Raw genomic sequence first — 15352 nt, 5'->3', positions numbered from 1 at the left:
TTTCAGATCTCTTCCTGCACATTGCATTCCATTTTTATTTTCTTGTTAGTTACAAATGCGCTATAGTGATATGTATAACACACAATTAAAGTATGTTCGGCCAAGGAAATATTAATAACATAAATGAACAATATTTAAGATTGAAAGTATGCTCTTATGCTTCGTTCTTGTTACACAACAGAATTAACAACACCTCTTTGTAACATTCTCTACAGAATTCCTGTTTTCAACATTTGTTCTGAAATGTCTTAATTTATAGTTCTTTCTCCTAGTGACCTCTGTTGTATTCACTGGCACTGCTAGGAGCAGGCACCTCCGTTCATAACATGAGGAGGGAATGGAAAGGGGCGACCACTCGGTCCCCCCGAACGTATGGTTGGGTGCCCCGATCCCCCCGGGAAACCATTTTGGGCGGGGGGCGTGGCTCGGCTGGTATGCCCGAAGTGGCGTAGCCGGGGCGTGCCTTTTCCCGCCCAAGAGGGGTTGTCCTAGACACCTACACGGAAGACCACGCCCAGTAGGCGTACCAGAGGAGGGTACACGCCCTCCCGCAGAAGAATAAATAGAGCGGGAATCCGAAGAAGCGTCCTCTTGTTCCTGTGCTCTGAAGGCTGCACCCACTCGTTGCTCGTGAGCCCTCGACGGAACAAGCGGCAATTTTGACCCACCCACCAGCCCCTTATGGCAATGTTTGTTTAAATAAAGTTTTGCTGAGAGATAGATGTATAGGCCTTTTTTCCTTTGTAGAAAAAGTACAGGAATGTTTAAGATAAGGATGTGACTTCTGCCTTTAGGATAACGTTTTTCCTTTGTAGGAGAGAGCAGTTGAGGACACATCAAGGCTATGTCAGAATTTTCTTTCCTTAGTAGGTGAACAACTGTCGTATTTATTTTTTGGTCGGGCGGTAAGGTCATGATCGGTGAGCAGTAATTTCAAGGTCCCTAGAGGGGGGCGCCACCCAGAATGGATGGGAGCGCCCGGGGGGAGGCGGCCATTGGCCCCTTCCACGGGGAGGCGGCACCCACTAAGGATGGGTCGCCTAGGGGGAGACGGCCATAGGCCCCTCCCAGGGGGGCGGCGGCTAGATGCCCCTCCTACTAATTTCCCGGGGGCCGGATATCCGCGACGGCGGATAGAGAGTGTGGGGATGGGGGGGAGTCCACGCTATCCTTCCTACAGATACCTCACACGGGAACTCGGACGACCTTTAAGATGGCGTCAAGTGGAAAGGGGGCCCCCACCACGACAAGGGAAGTTACAGTTGGCAATGAGGGTAGAGTCCTCTGCGCATGCGCCACTCACACCGTGAGGGCGAGATTTTGGTAGTAGGGATCTGACACCGGTTAAGACCTTGCCGTTGGCCCTTAATGCTAGGATGTACAATTTTAATTTAGAATGTATGCATTTTCAGGATGTTAGACTCGGCTAGGAAACCTTTGTATTAGAGAGCTGTTAAGGTTAGCCAAAGAACATGTCTTCATCGAAATGTAATAAATGAAAATTGTACATAATGATGAAACTTTTATTTAATGTTTTAAATTTTGTTTCATATTTTAATAAATACGGCCGGGAGGGTGACTCCCTCCCGCCTTCCAAAAGTTCAAACCTGTGTCCGACTTCTCCCATCCTTGGGGATTGGTGTTGGGAGGGGGTGGCGGGCATCCCGGCCATATTGCCTCCTGTACATGGCACAGAGGTGGTGTCAGCGAAACCTACATATTCTGAGGCTAAAAACGTATGACCTTGTGTGCTATTGCTTGGCCTCCCGTGGATTCCTTAGGTGTCCCACTCCTCGGTTTAGTGTTTGCTCACCAGAATTGAAGCCAAGAGGTGGTATAATCTGAATTTTTAGCAGGTTCCTTCTTCGATTGTTTATTTTTGCCTGCAAGTTTGCTTGGATTTATTCTTTGCTTTGATTGGCTGCAGTATTTCACAATAACTTAACTCTGCAGACAGTTCTTGCTTGTCTTTTGAGATGTTCCTCGTTCGATAAGGTGCTCAAGTGTGACTTCACACTATAACATGACTTTAATCAAGGCCATCAGAGTAATTTGAATATGCAGCTATTAAAATGGACCTTACCATCTCACACCATTCTTTCCTCTTACAAAAGCTGTGTATAGTTCTGCTGCGCAGACACCTATTGGTGTAGTGTAGACTTGGATACAGGGGCACTCGTCTCTCGCATAGAAAAACCACGTCTGTTCCTGTATTATGATTAGGGCTCCCGGATTTATGGTATTTTTTTTTTGTTAACCTTTCCGTCTGTATTTCTCCATAATAATTTTTTGGCCATTTTATCTGTATTTATCCATATTTATGTTCTGTTTTGCTCATACATGAAGGTATAAAACTGTACATTTCCATATTTATTTAACCGATAGACGTGCACTCATACTTTGATGTCTGTCGCGTTTTAGCTATTTAAGCTGTCAAATATTACATAACAGTACATCCAATGGTAAATACTAGCATTATACCATAAATATATCTTGACATATGCCGTTATTCTAAGAAATGTCATCCTGTTTTCAGGTCGAGCCTATGGCAGCGCACATGCGCTGTATAGGAAATCAACCTCTTGGAATCACTTCAGCTTCAGTAGAAGCTCGTGCATGTTGTGCTCACATGGCATTGGCCTTCGCATCCGGCTTTAGAACGCAATTGGCCAAAGGCGTGTGGAGGTCCCAGCTTCTTGTGAAATGTTCATTCCCAGAGCGTTTTGATCTCGGGAGCCAGCATCAGCGTGCAGGGGCCATCTGGTTTTAATCAGCATGCCTGCGCTTGTCTGTTTATACAGTGGCGTGGGAAGGCTCGCCTCACGCTCAGCTGCTCGAGTGTTAACATGCCTGTAAATCTTGTTTATCTGTGAAGCAAGTGCTTCTTCTGGCTTCCACTGCTACAAGAAGTTGAAATACCCAGGGGTCAGGAGGGCATTGCTCTATGTCACACACTGCTGAGTCAACACCTGGGGATCATGGAGGTTTTTTTTAATTTGTAATTATTTGGTCACACTGTCCCCATAAACTGAAATGACTCCATACTTATGACTAATGGGAGGGGCTAAACCTGGTCACAAAACTGTTCTTCTGGAATTTGTAGTTGCCAGGCTGCCAGTCTGGTTATTTTACTGTGACACTAAAGGGTCCGCACAGCCCTCTGCAGCAGGCACTCTCGCAACTGAGCTATCTTCCGCCCAGAGTGCACCACGCTGCGAAACAAAATGCCTTCTTGGTGCACGAATTACATGACAAGAGTGTCCGTACAGAAGTTATTGGCGCTCTTACTGTCTGCCTGCAGGAGGCCGTTCACGCGGACGCACATCCATTCGCAAGCTCTTGCCAGTGTGGAGGACACAGGCTTCCCAAGTGGTGTTGTAGAGTGTGACAGACAAGGTGTGACTTACACTTACTGTCCTGAAACCAGATCCTGTGCCTCCTTCCTATACTGAAACAATCATAAAAGCCTTCCAACCTCGAGCTCCTATTAAGTACAGATTCCACAAGTGCACCAGCAGTGCGAGCCTCAGTGTCACAAACTCACCAGACGCACGGGCGCACCACGCCTTCCTACGCAGTACAATGGTCCCTCTTACAAACACATCACACCTCACAGGCAGGTGCGCACCATGACTGCCTCAGCAGTGAAAGCGTCTGTCTCACAAAGACACCACACCTTACAGATACACCACAACTGCCTCAGTAGTGCAAGCGTCCATCTCACAAACACACCATACTGCACAGGCACGGGCGCTCCACGTCTGCACAGCAGTGCAAGCTTTCTCGTATCGACAACAGATACACCATACGCCGCCACTGACATTTCACCCAGCTAATTCGTGCAGATTATAGAAATATTTTAAATCGGCACTAAAGGAGCAAACAGAATCACAAAACACATTTATTTAATGGTTGTATCAGGAAGGACACGGCAAGCGGAAACTTGAAGACAGGCACTGCAGTTCTTTGTTGTGATTTGTACAGAGCGGGCCTTCGCTAAATCGGCGCCCTGGGCGGGGAGACATTTGGCGGTCATGCTGACATAGTGAAATACATGAAGCAGCAGGGGCCCCTTTTGTGTTCACTGGTCAGTACCTGGGTGAGCAGAGACTGGCCCCTGAAAGCAAACATCCCCGGACCTCCCCCAGTTCACCTCAATCACTGATATTTTAGCTGCTGTGGGTGGATGATGGTTTTGTTGATGTGTGTGGCAGCAGGGGTCAGAGGGTGAAGGAGGGTAAAGGAGGGGTGGAATGAATAAAAAATAATGAATGAAATGTATAAAAACACCTACCATTTAAAGCACTGCACTCTGTTTTACCTAAGACAAGAGGGTTGCATTGTGCTTTAGGTTGGTGAGATTTGCAGAATGTGTTGTGGGTTGGCTAGTTTGCAGAGTACGTCAAAGGTATGTGGTTTTACTGAGTAAGTTAGGGTTGCAGTGTGTGTCAGGTTTTGCCGCAGAGTGGGCTGTAGTCAGTGGGTTTGAAGAGTGTCAGAGGTCAGTAGGGTTTAAAAAGTACATCAGGTCAGCATGGCTTGCAATGACTTCCAGGCAGTCAGTAGGTTTTCAGAGTGCCCCAGGCTCTGAGGACATGCACACCAGCATCACAGGGAGCCAGTCCGGAGCACCAACAGAACCTAGCCATCCTTGCCCCCAACCGGTCCTGCCCCTGCTGTTGCTTGATTATTTTTTATTAGCAATTTTGCAGAGATGATTAGCAGCAGCAGATAAATACTCTACTCTTTATGTGTCACTTCAGTGTCCCAACACCATTATCTTACCGGAACACGTGGTATATTAACAGTTATGTGTTGCATTGCGACTCAAGGAGCTAATGTGTCCTCTCTAAGGATCTGTTTTTGCCTCCCATAATCACATGTTCAATTCCACATTGGTTTATATAGCCTTTCGTCCTTCTGAGGTCGAGAAATAATGTGTACCATTGAGCTGAGCAAGTATTACCATTCAACAGCACAAACAAACTCTTGGGGTGAGGACTTGCACTCTACTAATATGTGTTCTAACCTTGTTGGTAATAAAAACTCTCAGAAATGTTCATCTACAAACAGTGGTACTGTGTTCTATCAAACAGGCTGAACATAACAAAAGGCAGGACCGCAGGAATAGCGCTGCTAGACAGAACAAGCATCGGCATAGCTAATAGGTCTCGCCTCTGGGACCTTATAAGTGTTTAGCCACGCAACAGTTGATGTTGTTGCACCAAGGATATTGTGCTGGATAACTAAACACTTCTAAGGTCCCAAAGGCAAGACCTATTGGTTATGCCAATGCTTGTTTAATTTTAAAGTTGTCCATCTGCTCAGCTGCTGGCCTATAATTCATGAAAGATTTCACAAAAGAGAAGACCCCACTGAGTTCCAGGGAACAGGGTACTGTCGACAACTTAAGTCAAAAGGAAAATCCCTGGACTACATACTCTATCTCACATACACATCGATCACTAATGCAACACAATTGTTATTATATGTCAGGCCAACACAGAAATATGACGTTTACACGCTTCGTGTTTTATTAAGATATTTTTTCTTAGGTTAAAATTCAGATCACTGTCTGAAAGGCATCATTAAAAACTTATACAGTGTTGTCAAATTTGAACAAATTAATTACAATGTTGCATACAGGTACACAATAATAAAAAGACAAACAAATTATAAAAGTTATAGTCATTCAGTTACCACAATTTCAAAGTGCATAATAAATCACAAAAACAACCCCTACAACCTGTAGGTAAAAAGTATTCCCTACTACTGTTTTATCCTGACCAAATATCCTCATACGATTTTGAAACAAAGAGATAAAGATCACAGTATCCAAAATCAAGGTATATCTGCTATCTGGTTGGGTTTCTGTTGGGTTCTATTTATCTGTGCGTCAACGCGTTTCGGTGTTGTCTCACTGACATATTAACACCTTCTTCAGGACAGCGAAATTCATGGGGTTCATCGTTAATACATATCCTTTATCAGAGGGAAGGATGGCAATGTTTTAATTCCTTCCTTGTACTTTTTCTTTATCGATCTATCTTGGACTAATGATTTCTGATACAGGTAGATCTCCCTTATTTGATTCAGGGCAGCGTTTACTCAATTATGGACCATGGATATAAGTCCTATTGCGAGACATCACCGAAACGCGTCGATGCACAGATAAATAGAACCCAACAGAAACCCAACCAGATAGCAGATATACCTTGATTTTGGATACTGTGATCTTTACCTCTTTGTTTCAAAATCGTATGAGGATATTGGGTCAGGATAAAACAGTAGTAGGGAATACTTTTTACTTACAGGTTGTAGGGGTTGTTTTGTGATTTATTATGCACTTTGAAATTGTGGTAACTGAATGACTATAACTTTTATAATTTGTTTGTCTTTTTATTATTGTGTACCTGAATGTAACATTGTAATTAATTTGTTCAAATTTGACAACACTGTATAAGTTTTTAATGATGCCTTTCAAACAGTGATCTGAATTTTAACCTAAGAAAAAATATCTTAATAAAACACGAAGAGTGTAAACTTCATATTTCTGTGTTGGCCTGACATATAATAACAATTGTGTTGCCTTAGTGATCGATGTGTATGTGAGATAGAGTGTGGAGAAAAATGTATGTAGTCCAGGGATTTTCCTTTTGACTTAAGCTATAATTCATGAAAGCATAGAGAATAATTGATGGACAGAATGCAGAACAATGTCATACATTCACCCCAGTACAGAGATCTGAGCCTAAATCCATCGTTTTTTTGCTCACTGTGCGTTTCCAGCTTGGACCCAGCCATATGCAAATCAGTCTTGACCCTCCACCCAATGGGAATAGTCCAACCCGAACTGCCAGGCCAGGCCCTCCCTGGACTGGAAACAAGCATCCTAGGACCGGTTTCAGGCTTTCAGCCCTCATCAGCCAGGATAGCTTGACCCCAGTGGCATTGAGAGCACGGGACTCACGTCTGAGCATACCCGTCCCACTTGAGGTGATTAATGCAAAAAGAACAATTGATGGACAGAATGCAGAACAATGTCATACATTCACCCCAGTACAGAGATCTGGGCCTAAATCCATCGTTTTTTTGCTCACCATGCCATTCCAGCTTGGACCCAGGCATATGCAAATCAGTCTTGACCCTGCACCCAATGGGAACAGACCAGCCCGAACTGCCAGGACAGGTCCTCCCTACAGTTTTCTGTATTTATCCACTTTTGAAAATAAATGTAGACAGAAAACACATTGTTTTCTATCTGTATTTCCCTGTAAAAATGCGTAAAAATGGAAAAAAGGGAGCCTTAAGTTCGAGGCATGTGGGCTGCTGAATTCATATCTGTGCATAGATCGCCGCCTAGTGTTGGGTCCGGATGATTGCACATTGTTGTCCTGGAAGAGTCTTTGAAGTATCACGAGATAGGTGGCTCCTCCCCTGGACTACAGTGCGCATGGGCATCGACTCCATCCCCAGATTGTTTTTTTCCGCCATTGGGTTCGGATGTGTTTCGGTTCCCTCAGTCGGGATCGATAGTTCTTAACTTTCTTTGCTCGAGACCAAAAGGTCTTTAGGACTTGCGTCGGTATTGTCTGTCGTTCGGGTTCGTAGTTTCCTCGGCTCCGAATCAACACTTCCCTTCCGCGTGCTTTCGGCGCGGACGGGCCTACACAACGCTCCAACCTACTTCCATCATGGAACGAAGTCCATTTAAACGGTGCCCGGTGTGTGCCTCGAAGTATCCGCATATCGACGTACACCCGGTGTGCAATAAGTGTTTGTCGCCGGACCACGACGAGGCCAAGTGTATGGCCTGCTCCAAGTTCCAGTCGAAGAAGACACTCAAGCTCCGCCGGGCTGCGCGCCTGCAGGCCCAGCGATCGGCACCACCTCCTGCAGACATCTTCGACACGGAGGATGTCGGGGACGACACTATCCAGGAGATCACAGAATCTAACCCGGCGTCGGAGGTCAAGGACGACTACGACGCGGAAGACGAGGATTTCGATGAAGTCGTCAAGGAGGTAGGGGACGACGACGGGGCCCTTGCCACCGTAGAGGATAGCTCGGACTAGGAGCTTCCTCAGACTGACTCCGGGGCCAGCCACCATTCTAAGGCCCAGGTCGAGGGATCGCCTTCGGGCCTTACCCAAAGCCTTGATTCCCGTCCCACGGCTCCGCCTTCCGGCCCGGCCACGGACATTGATATGGCGCCACTCACGGTACAGAAACCGAAAGTGAAACCATCGGTCTCGACGCCGGATGTATCGAAACCGAAAACTCTAGTCACGCTGGTCGGGACGAAGACTTCGGAGGCCTCGGCGCCGAAGAAATCTAAGATGGCCGTCGAGCTCAAGGGCCACGCCAAAATGGCCGACCCGAAGGCTACTGTATCGAAGCCGAAGGTTAAAAAGACCGACGCAGCTGCATCGGCGCCGAAGACGGTCGTCGCACATACGAGTCAACTCGACCCCAAGAAGGCCGACGACCATAAGAAGGCCACTCTCGACCCGAAGAAGCGGCAGGACGACCCCAAGTCTCTCACTGCCTCGCTTCCAATTGACAAGGCCAAGGGGGCCACGGCGTCGGCTCCGAAGACCGCGTCATTGGTCGCCATCCCAAATCCAGCTTCAGAAGACTCTCTCGAGCCGGTGCGTCCCTCCGCCTCGTTCACTAAGAAGGTTACGGAGTCCCTTCAACGTATTAGGGAGGGGTCCGCAGCAGTCGAGCCGAAGGACCCTGTTCCGCCCAAGCCTCTTCAAAATCCGGCAAAGACGCCAACGCCTATTCTGTTCACGTTGCCGCCAAAGACGGCGCCAAAGGCTTTCACAGCAAAACCTGGGGCCGGAGTGCCCGTGAAGCTATCTTCGACGCCGAAGGCATCGTTAGTGGTCCCAAGCCCACGGCACCGACCGCTGGCAGAAGAGGAGCGTCAAGAAGTGATCATCTACGCCAACATGGGCAAGCTCTCTCTCCTTAAGAGAAAGATCACCCCTGACCCACAATTGGAGCATTACCAAATTCCACTTAAGAAAAAGATGGACTCTGCTCTGCCTCTACGGAGCCTGTATCACCACAAGCACATGAACTTTCACCCACTCATTCCCATGTGAAGGAGGGTGACGGCAACTACGAGGATGAGTATTCCTATCCAGTCTACTCAGACCCAGAAGATGTGACTGAGCCATGGTCTGCTGGTGGCGATCCTGGGTATCCGCATTCGGGGCAGGAGCCTCAGCTTTTTTCAGCCAAGACTTCCCCAACAGAAGACTCTGCGGCTTTCAATGCACTCATTGAAAGGGCGGCAGCTAATCATGACGTCGATCTCCATGCTGACCCAGTGGACGTCGACTTCCTCTTTGACACCTTTTCAGTCTCTGAAAAAACTGTAAAAACTTTGCCAATGCTAAAAGGGGTGTTGAAACATGCGGCAGAAGTCTTCAAGGAGCCCACCCGAGCAAGAGTCATCAACCCACGTATCGACAAGAAGTACAAGGCAGCGCCCACTGATCCTACTTATATCAAAGGACAGTTGCCTCTGGATTCCCTGGTTGTCTCCAATGCACGCAAAAGAGCCAACTCACAAACTACGGGTGTTGCTCCTCCCCCAGACAAGGAATCAAAAGTATTTGAGGCTCCGGGGAAAAGGGTGGCTGCGCAGGCAGCCAACATATGGCGCATATCCAACACACAGGCGCTACTGGCGCGTTATGACAGGGCACACTATGATACTCTAGAGACCCTTTTACAGCACTTACCCGATCAATATAAGGAAGCGGCAGAAATGTTGATACAGGAGGGGAAGCTTATCACCAATGCTTCGATTAAGTGCGCTCTGGACGTGGCTGACACCGCCTCAAGAGCAATTAACACTAGCGTTCTACTTCGTAGACATGCATGGCTCAGGATATCCGGTTTCAAGCCAGACATTCAAACTACCATCTTGAACCAGACGGTCAACCCAGACCACCTGTTTGGCCCAGAGGTTGATACCACCCTCGAAAAAATGAACAAGGACACCGACACTGCAAAGTCTATGGGTGCCTTGCAGTCCCAGCAGTTTCGGGGTGGTTCCTTTCGTCGCTCCAATAATAGAGGCACCTCGAGGGGTCAACTGTCACAGTCAACGCAATTCTACAAGAGCAACACCCAACCTTCCTTTACCAACAAGGGTCGGGGTGGATACCGTGGCAACAACATCAAAGGCAGAGGACGTGGAAATAACAGCTCCAGGTCCTCCACCGCCAACAAACAGTGACGCCTTGTCACTGCCCCCGACCACGCAACACCGGTCGGGGAGAGACTCCAACAGTTCCTGCCCATGTGGAAGTCCATCACCACGGACAGGTGGGTCAGATCTCTTATCCAATACGGTTATTGTCTGGAGCTCACATCCACTCCACCCAACATACCCCCAAAGAACCGTCCTATGTCCGGCGAGCACTTGCACTTGTTGCAGCAAGAAGTCAACGTCATGCTGCAAAAAGGGGCAATAGAGCTTGTGCCCCTGCAGGAAAGAGGTACAGGAGTTTACTCCCTGTACTTTCTGATTCCAAACCTCAACCTTCCTCCCAATTGCATGGACATCATTCGGGAGGCTAGGAAGCCCACTACTAGAGCATGTTATGCGGCAAAATGGAAGCGGTTTGTCATCTATTGCGCAAGCCACAACATTGATCCACTAGATGCTTCTATTCAGAACATCATCTGTTACCTGTTCCATCTATACAAGTGTAATTTGGCATATACTTCCATTCGCATTCACCTGTCTGCGATGGCCGCATACCTCCAAAACAGACAGCACCTTTCACTTTTCAAGGTGCCTGCCATCAAAGCTTTTCTGGAAGGCCTCAAAAGAGTCATTCCGCCACGGACTCCACCAGCTCCTGAATGGAACCTCAATGTGGTTCTTACAAGACTGATGGGTCCTCCCTTTGAGCCACTACATTCCTGCGAGATCCAGTTCTTAACGTGGAAAGTGGCTTTCCTGGTAGCAATTACATCGCTACGGAGGGTTAGTGAACTGCGGGCCCTCACAATCCAAGAGCCTTTCTTCCAAGTTCATTCAAACAGGGTAGTGCTCCGCACTAACCCTAAATTTCTACCCAAGGTTGTGTCTCGATTCCACATCAACCAAACAATTGAGTTGCCGGTGTTCTTTCAAAATCCAGAGTCACTGGTGGAGCGGATGCTCCATACCCTTGACGTTAAACGGGCCCTAATGTATTACATTGATAGGACCAAGGATTTTAGGAAGACTAAGCAGCTTTTTGTTGCCTTTGCGCCACATCACAAAGGTAACCCTATTTCAAAGGCTGGTATTGCTAGGTGGATTGTGAAATGTATTCAAATCTGCTATGCAAAGGCAAAACGCACTCTTACCATTCCACCAAGAGCCCACTCCACTAGAAAGTTGGGGGCCTCTATGGCTTTTCTAGGTAACATTCCCTTAGAGGACATATGTAGAGCAGCCACATGGTCTACCACACACACATTTACCAAGCATTACTGTGTAGACGTACACTCCAAACAGCAGGCAGCTGTAGGGCAGGCTGTTCTCAAGACACTTTTCCAAACTGCTGCAGCTGGCACGGGCGGCCTCCGCTAATGGAGGGACTGCTATGTATTCTATGCACAGATATGAATTCAGCAGCCCACATGCCTCGAACTGCAAATGCTACTTACCAGTATGCATCTGTTCTTGGCATGTAGGGCTGCTGACATTCATATCGCCCGCCCTCCTCCCCGGCGCCTGTAGCAGCTGCAGTGTTCACATATCATTTCATGGCATGGTCATCATTCACTGAGTTTCACTCCATCTTGGCCACAATGGCTAAAAACAATCTGGGGATGGAGTCGATGCCCATGCGCACTGTAGTCCAGGGGAGGAGCCACCTATCTCGTGATACTTCGAAGACTCTTCCAGGACAACAATGTGCAATCATCCGGACCCAACACTAGGCGGCGATCTATGCACAGATATGAATGTCAGCAGCCCTACATGCCAAGAACAGATGGATACTGGTAAGTAGCATTTGCATTATGATCGACCGTGAAGCCCTTTGGTCTTGATTGGTGGTCCTAGTGAGCAGGCAGCAGGGAAGCCTTGGTTAGCATTGGGTTCGAGCCAGGGCCGTCCTCCCTGCTGAGGGTGCAGGACGTAATTGCAGCCCTTGAACGGTATGGACCTTCCCGGCCCCTTCCAAAGCAATACCCTGGGACGAGCAAAATCTAGACCACCTGCTCAATAGTATATATGTTCCATTTCCTTCCGGAAAAGGCTGCATTCTTTCAGGGTGACCTGCAACAGATAATTAATTGATTGAGTTGCTTTCATACAAATGAGGGCAATCCCCTTCGCAAACATTTTAATATTTTACGTGGGCTTTTTGTTATGATATCAAGTACCATGGGGCACAAACAAAATGGCGATGTCTCTCTTTGGCCTGCACCGTTTGCTTAACGTGGCCTCTAAAAAGTCATTGCTAGCCTTCCAGATTTTGGTATTCTGAGATAATTACACGATGCAAGGGAGCTGCCGTTACTTCCTTTCAATTTGAAGACCGGGGAAGAGAATCCACATGGTACTTTCTCTAATTTTACAGTCTGACCTTTTTCACATTTTGAATATTAATTTGGTAACCTTATTTTTTGCAGACGTGGGTTACACTGCTGAAGAAGCCTGTCTTAGAACAAGAATGCATTGTATACATTAAGAAAGTCGCATAAGTCCACTGAAAACCAGGGCATTGTGTGCTGGTGGACAGATAGAGCTGTCAAGGCAGTAATGCTCTAGCAACCATAGAATTACTTCATCACTTTGCTCACAAGAGTGCCGCTACACGTGTCTGTAGCAACCATTTTTTTGCAGGCGTTTCATTATTTGTATTTCGTAAAAATGTACTGCTCCGAGTTACTGTGACATACATTGGTATTTAAATATTTCCTTACATTTCCTATCCTAGGACCTGTACAATCAGTCGCTTTTCATCTGTATATTTGAAAAAAAAGGATTGTGTAGCTAAATGCTACCTTTGGCTCCTAATGTTGCTACTTTCAAGAGTATAATTACCCAAACTCCTTTATAGGCAGGTAGCCCAACTTGCTGAAGTGCAGGTCTGGGTTTGTGATGTTTTTGGCAGCGGTTGCTTTCAGTTGCCAAGCCTGCCTTAACAAAAAGAGACCTTGCATTACTTTTAAATCCTGGAACAGAACCTTTTTGACCCATAAAGTCTGTTCTTCTGTCTTTATCATGGAAAGTAGCCATTGCAACAACATGGCACCATGTGCTACATTTATGTAACAGTAACGCTCTAAAATCCTGGGGTCTTTTCTCTGAAGTTTGAAACGAAAGGCAGAGGATACAGATAACATATATGCAGAATAAAACAGTCCACCTCGACAGATGTGGAAAATGTGAAGGCAGACATATTGGAAGAACTCTGCTCGAAGGCATTACTAGGTCAAAAACCAGATTCTCTCAATCAGCTGCATTGGACTTCCTTCATGACTCACCGATGTATATACACTACAGGATCAGGGGATTGTTTGGGGTACATTACCAGACCAATATCCACAAGAAGCCAAGGCATTAATTGCATTTGTATAGCACAATCCCTGACGAGGCATTGAAGTGCTTTTGCGATGAGTAGCACGCTACTCTGGAACCCAGGATTAGTAACTAGTAGGTTAGTATCATTTTTTGTATTTCTTTTTTTGAGCGCTAGTTGTATTAGGATGTGCTCTTAATTTCTCAAGTGTTTAGTGGAATTTGGGTAGGGATAGAATGAAAGGAGTGGATTTAGTGAGTTGTTTTGTAAGTAAAGTCGTTGTGTGCTTGTTAGTTGGGTGGGATGGTTTAAAAGGGGCGTGAAAGATTGAGAAGAATGTTTGGAAGTTCAAAGTAGTCAGAGGATTAGGATGAGTCAGAGGAAGGAGGAATGGGAAGAGCAGATGTTTATAATATATTAGCAACATGTAAATAATGTAAATATACATATACATTGATATATATATGACACCCACACATAGACACATGGCACAATTTGTAGTTGTTAGTATCAGACCTAACTCTCTATATATGCACACATATATACATAGAACAGCAGTTCTGACATGGTTGATATACACATGTATCCTGTGGTGTCATTTATAATTTTCCCTGATGTATTGTGTGATTGTAGGTTTTAATCTGTTAATCACACTTCGTTAACTGAATGCCCAGTCAAAGGTGCATTTTTGTAAAGGGATAATTCTTTTTTTACTTATAGGAAATATAGGGCATGTAAAATAACGAACAACACAAAAAATGCACTTGCATCTTCTGGGGCTGTGATACAACCTAAACGTTTTTGCAGCACATTTATGCAATACGAAACTATACTCTAAATAACTTCGTCGATGGGCAATGTTATCATATCAACTAGGTGATCCTGAGTCCTTCCTCAGCATTCTTGTAGAATTTTTAATCTAAGGTTTGTACTCTGAATTATGTGTCCCAGTTCGTCAGACAGAATGCTTAAAATATGTTATGTGTACAGTGATATTTCTTACATTTATCCTTGATTGCTGGCTGCTCTGGGGACCTGGGAAAAGATCAGATAGATCAGAGACTTTGAGCCGAGGGAGCTAATAAAAAGTTGGTAAGAGCCAGGCATATTTGATGGTAAGTATATCCATGAAACATGGAGCATCCTCTGGACCTTCTTGCTCCCGCCAGCATCTGGAAAACACTGGCTTCGAGTTAAGGCCCTAGTGTGCATTTATTCAGTGGAACTGTATATTGTAGACAGACTGGTCAAATGGTTCCTGAAATGGCACAGCCCGCATCCCTCAAGAGGATACACCCAAATAACGTTGGGAGTGACCCTGTGTCTTCCCTTGTGGGAGAAAGAGAAAGATACAGGCTTCCACAAAGTTCACTGTCAAGGCACAGTTCCTTACCGATCCAAGCACATCATCAATCCATAGGGTATGCAGATCTTTACAAATACGTTTGGGGGTCAGTTAGGCTGCAGGGGACTCATGGCTCCAGGGTAGACTTTTCCAATTCATTTGTCCTCTTCAGATACCCCAGTCATCTGGCCTTACTGTTATTCTCAAGGTCAGCCAGCTGTTTCGTTGTCTAGGGCAGTAAAGTTCAGATCTTCTCAGCATCGAAAAAGACAACAGAATTCTCAAGGTCCTATGCTTTTGTCATAAATGTGCTGGAAACAGTAATATTGGCCAACCTTAACGTAGTCAAATATCTCTCTCTACTGGGGTTTCAGAGATTGTGCAAAAGCACAGAAGAATGAATACTGGGAACTGCACTGAAGGAGCAGTTATTATCCAGTTCTGGTTGCCACTCGCG

The 15352-nt window shown here is 46.1% G+C and overlaps 1 protein-coding gene across 9 annotated transcripts in view; it reads left to right on the top strand.

Annotated features, from left to right (window-relative positions):
- MPDZ (multiple PDZ domain crumbs cell polarity complex component) overlaps positions 1–15352 on the top strand; it is an 856387-nt gene that overhangs the window by 207145 nt on the left and 633890 nt on the right. The gene's annotated exons all lie outside the window — the stretch shown is intronic.

The sequence above is a fragment of the Lissotriton vulgaris genome, chromosome 3_1 (genome assembly GCF_964263255.1).
Source record: "Lissotriton vulgaris chromosome 3_1, aLisVul1.2, whole genome shotgun sequence".
In the NCBI taxonomy this organism is placed as follows: Eukaryota; Metazoa; Chordata; class Amphibia; order Caudata; family Salamandridae; genus Lissotriton; species Lissotriton vulgaris.
This window is presented reverse-complemented; position numbering and strand designations above follow the sequence as displayed.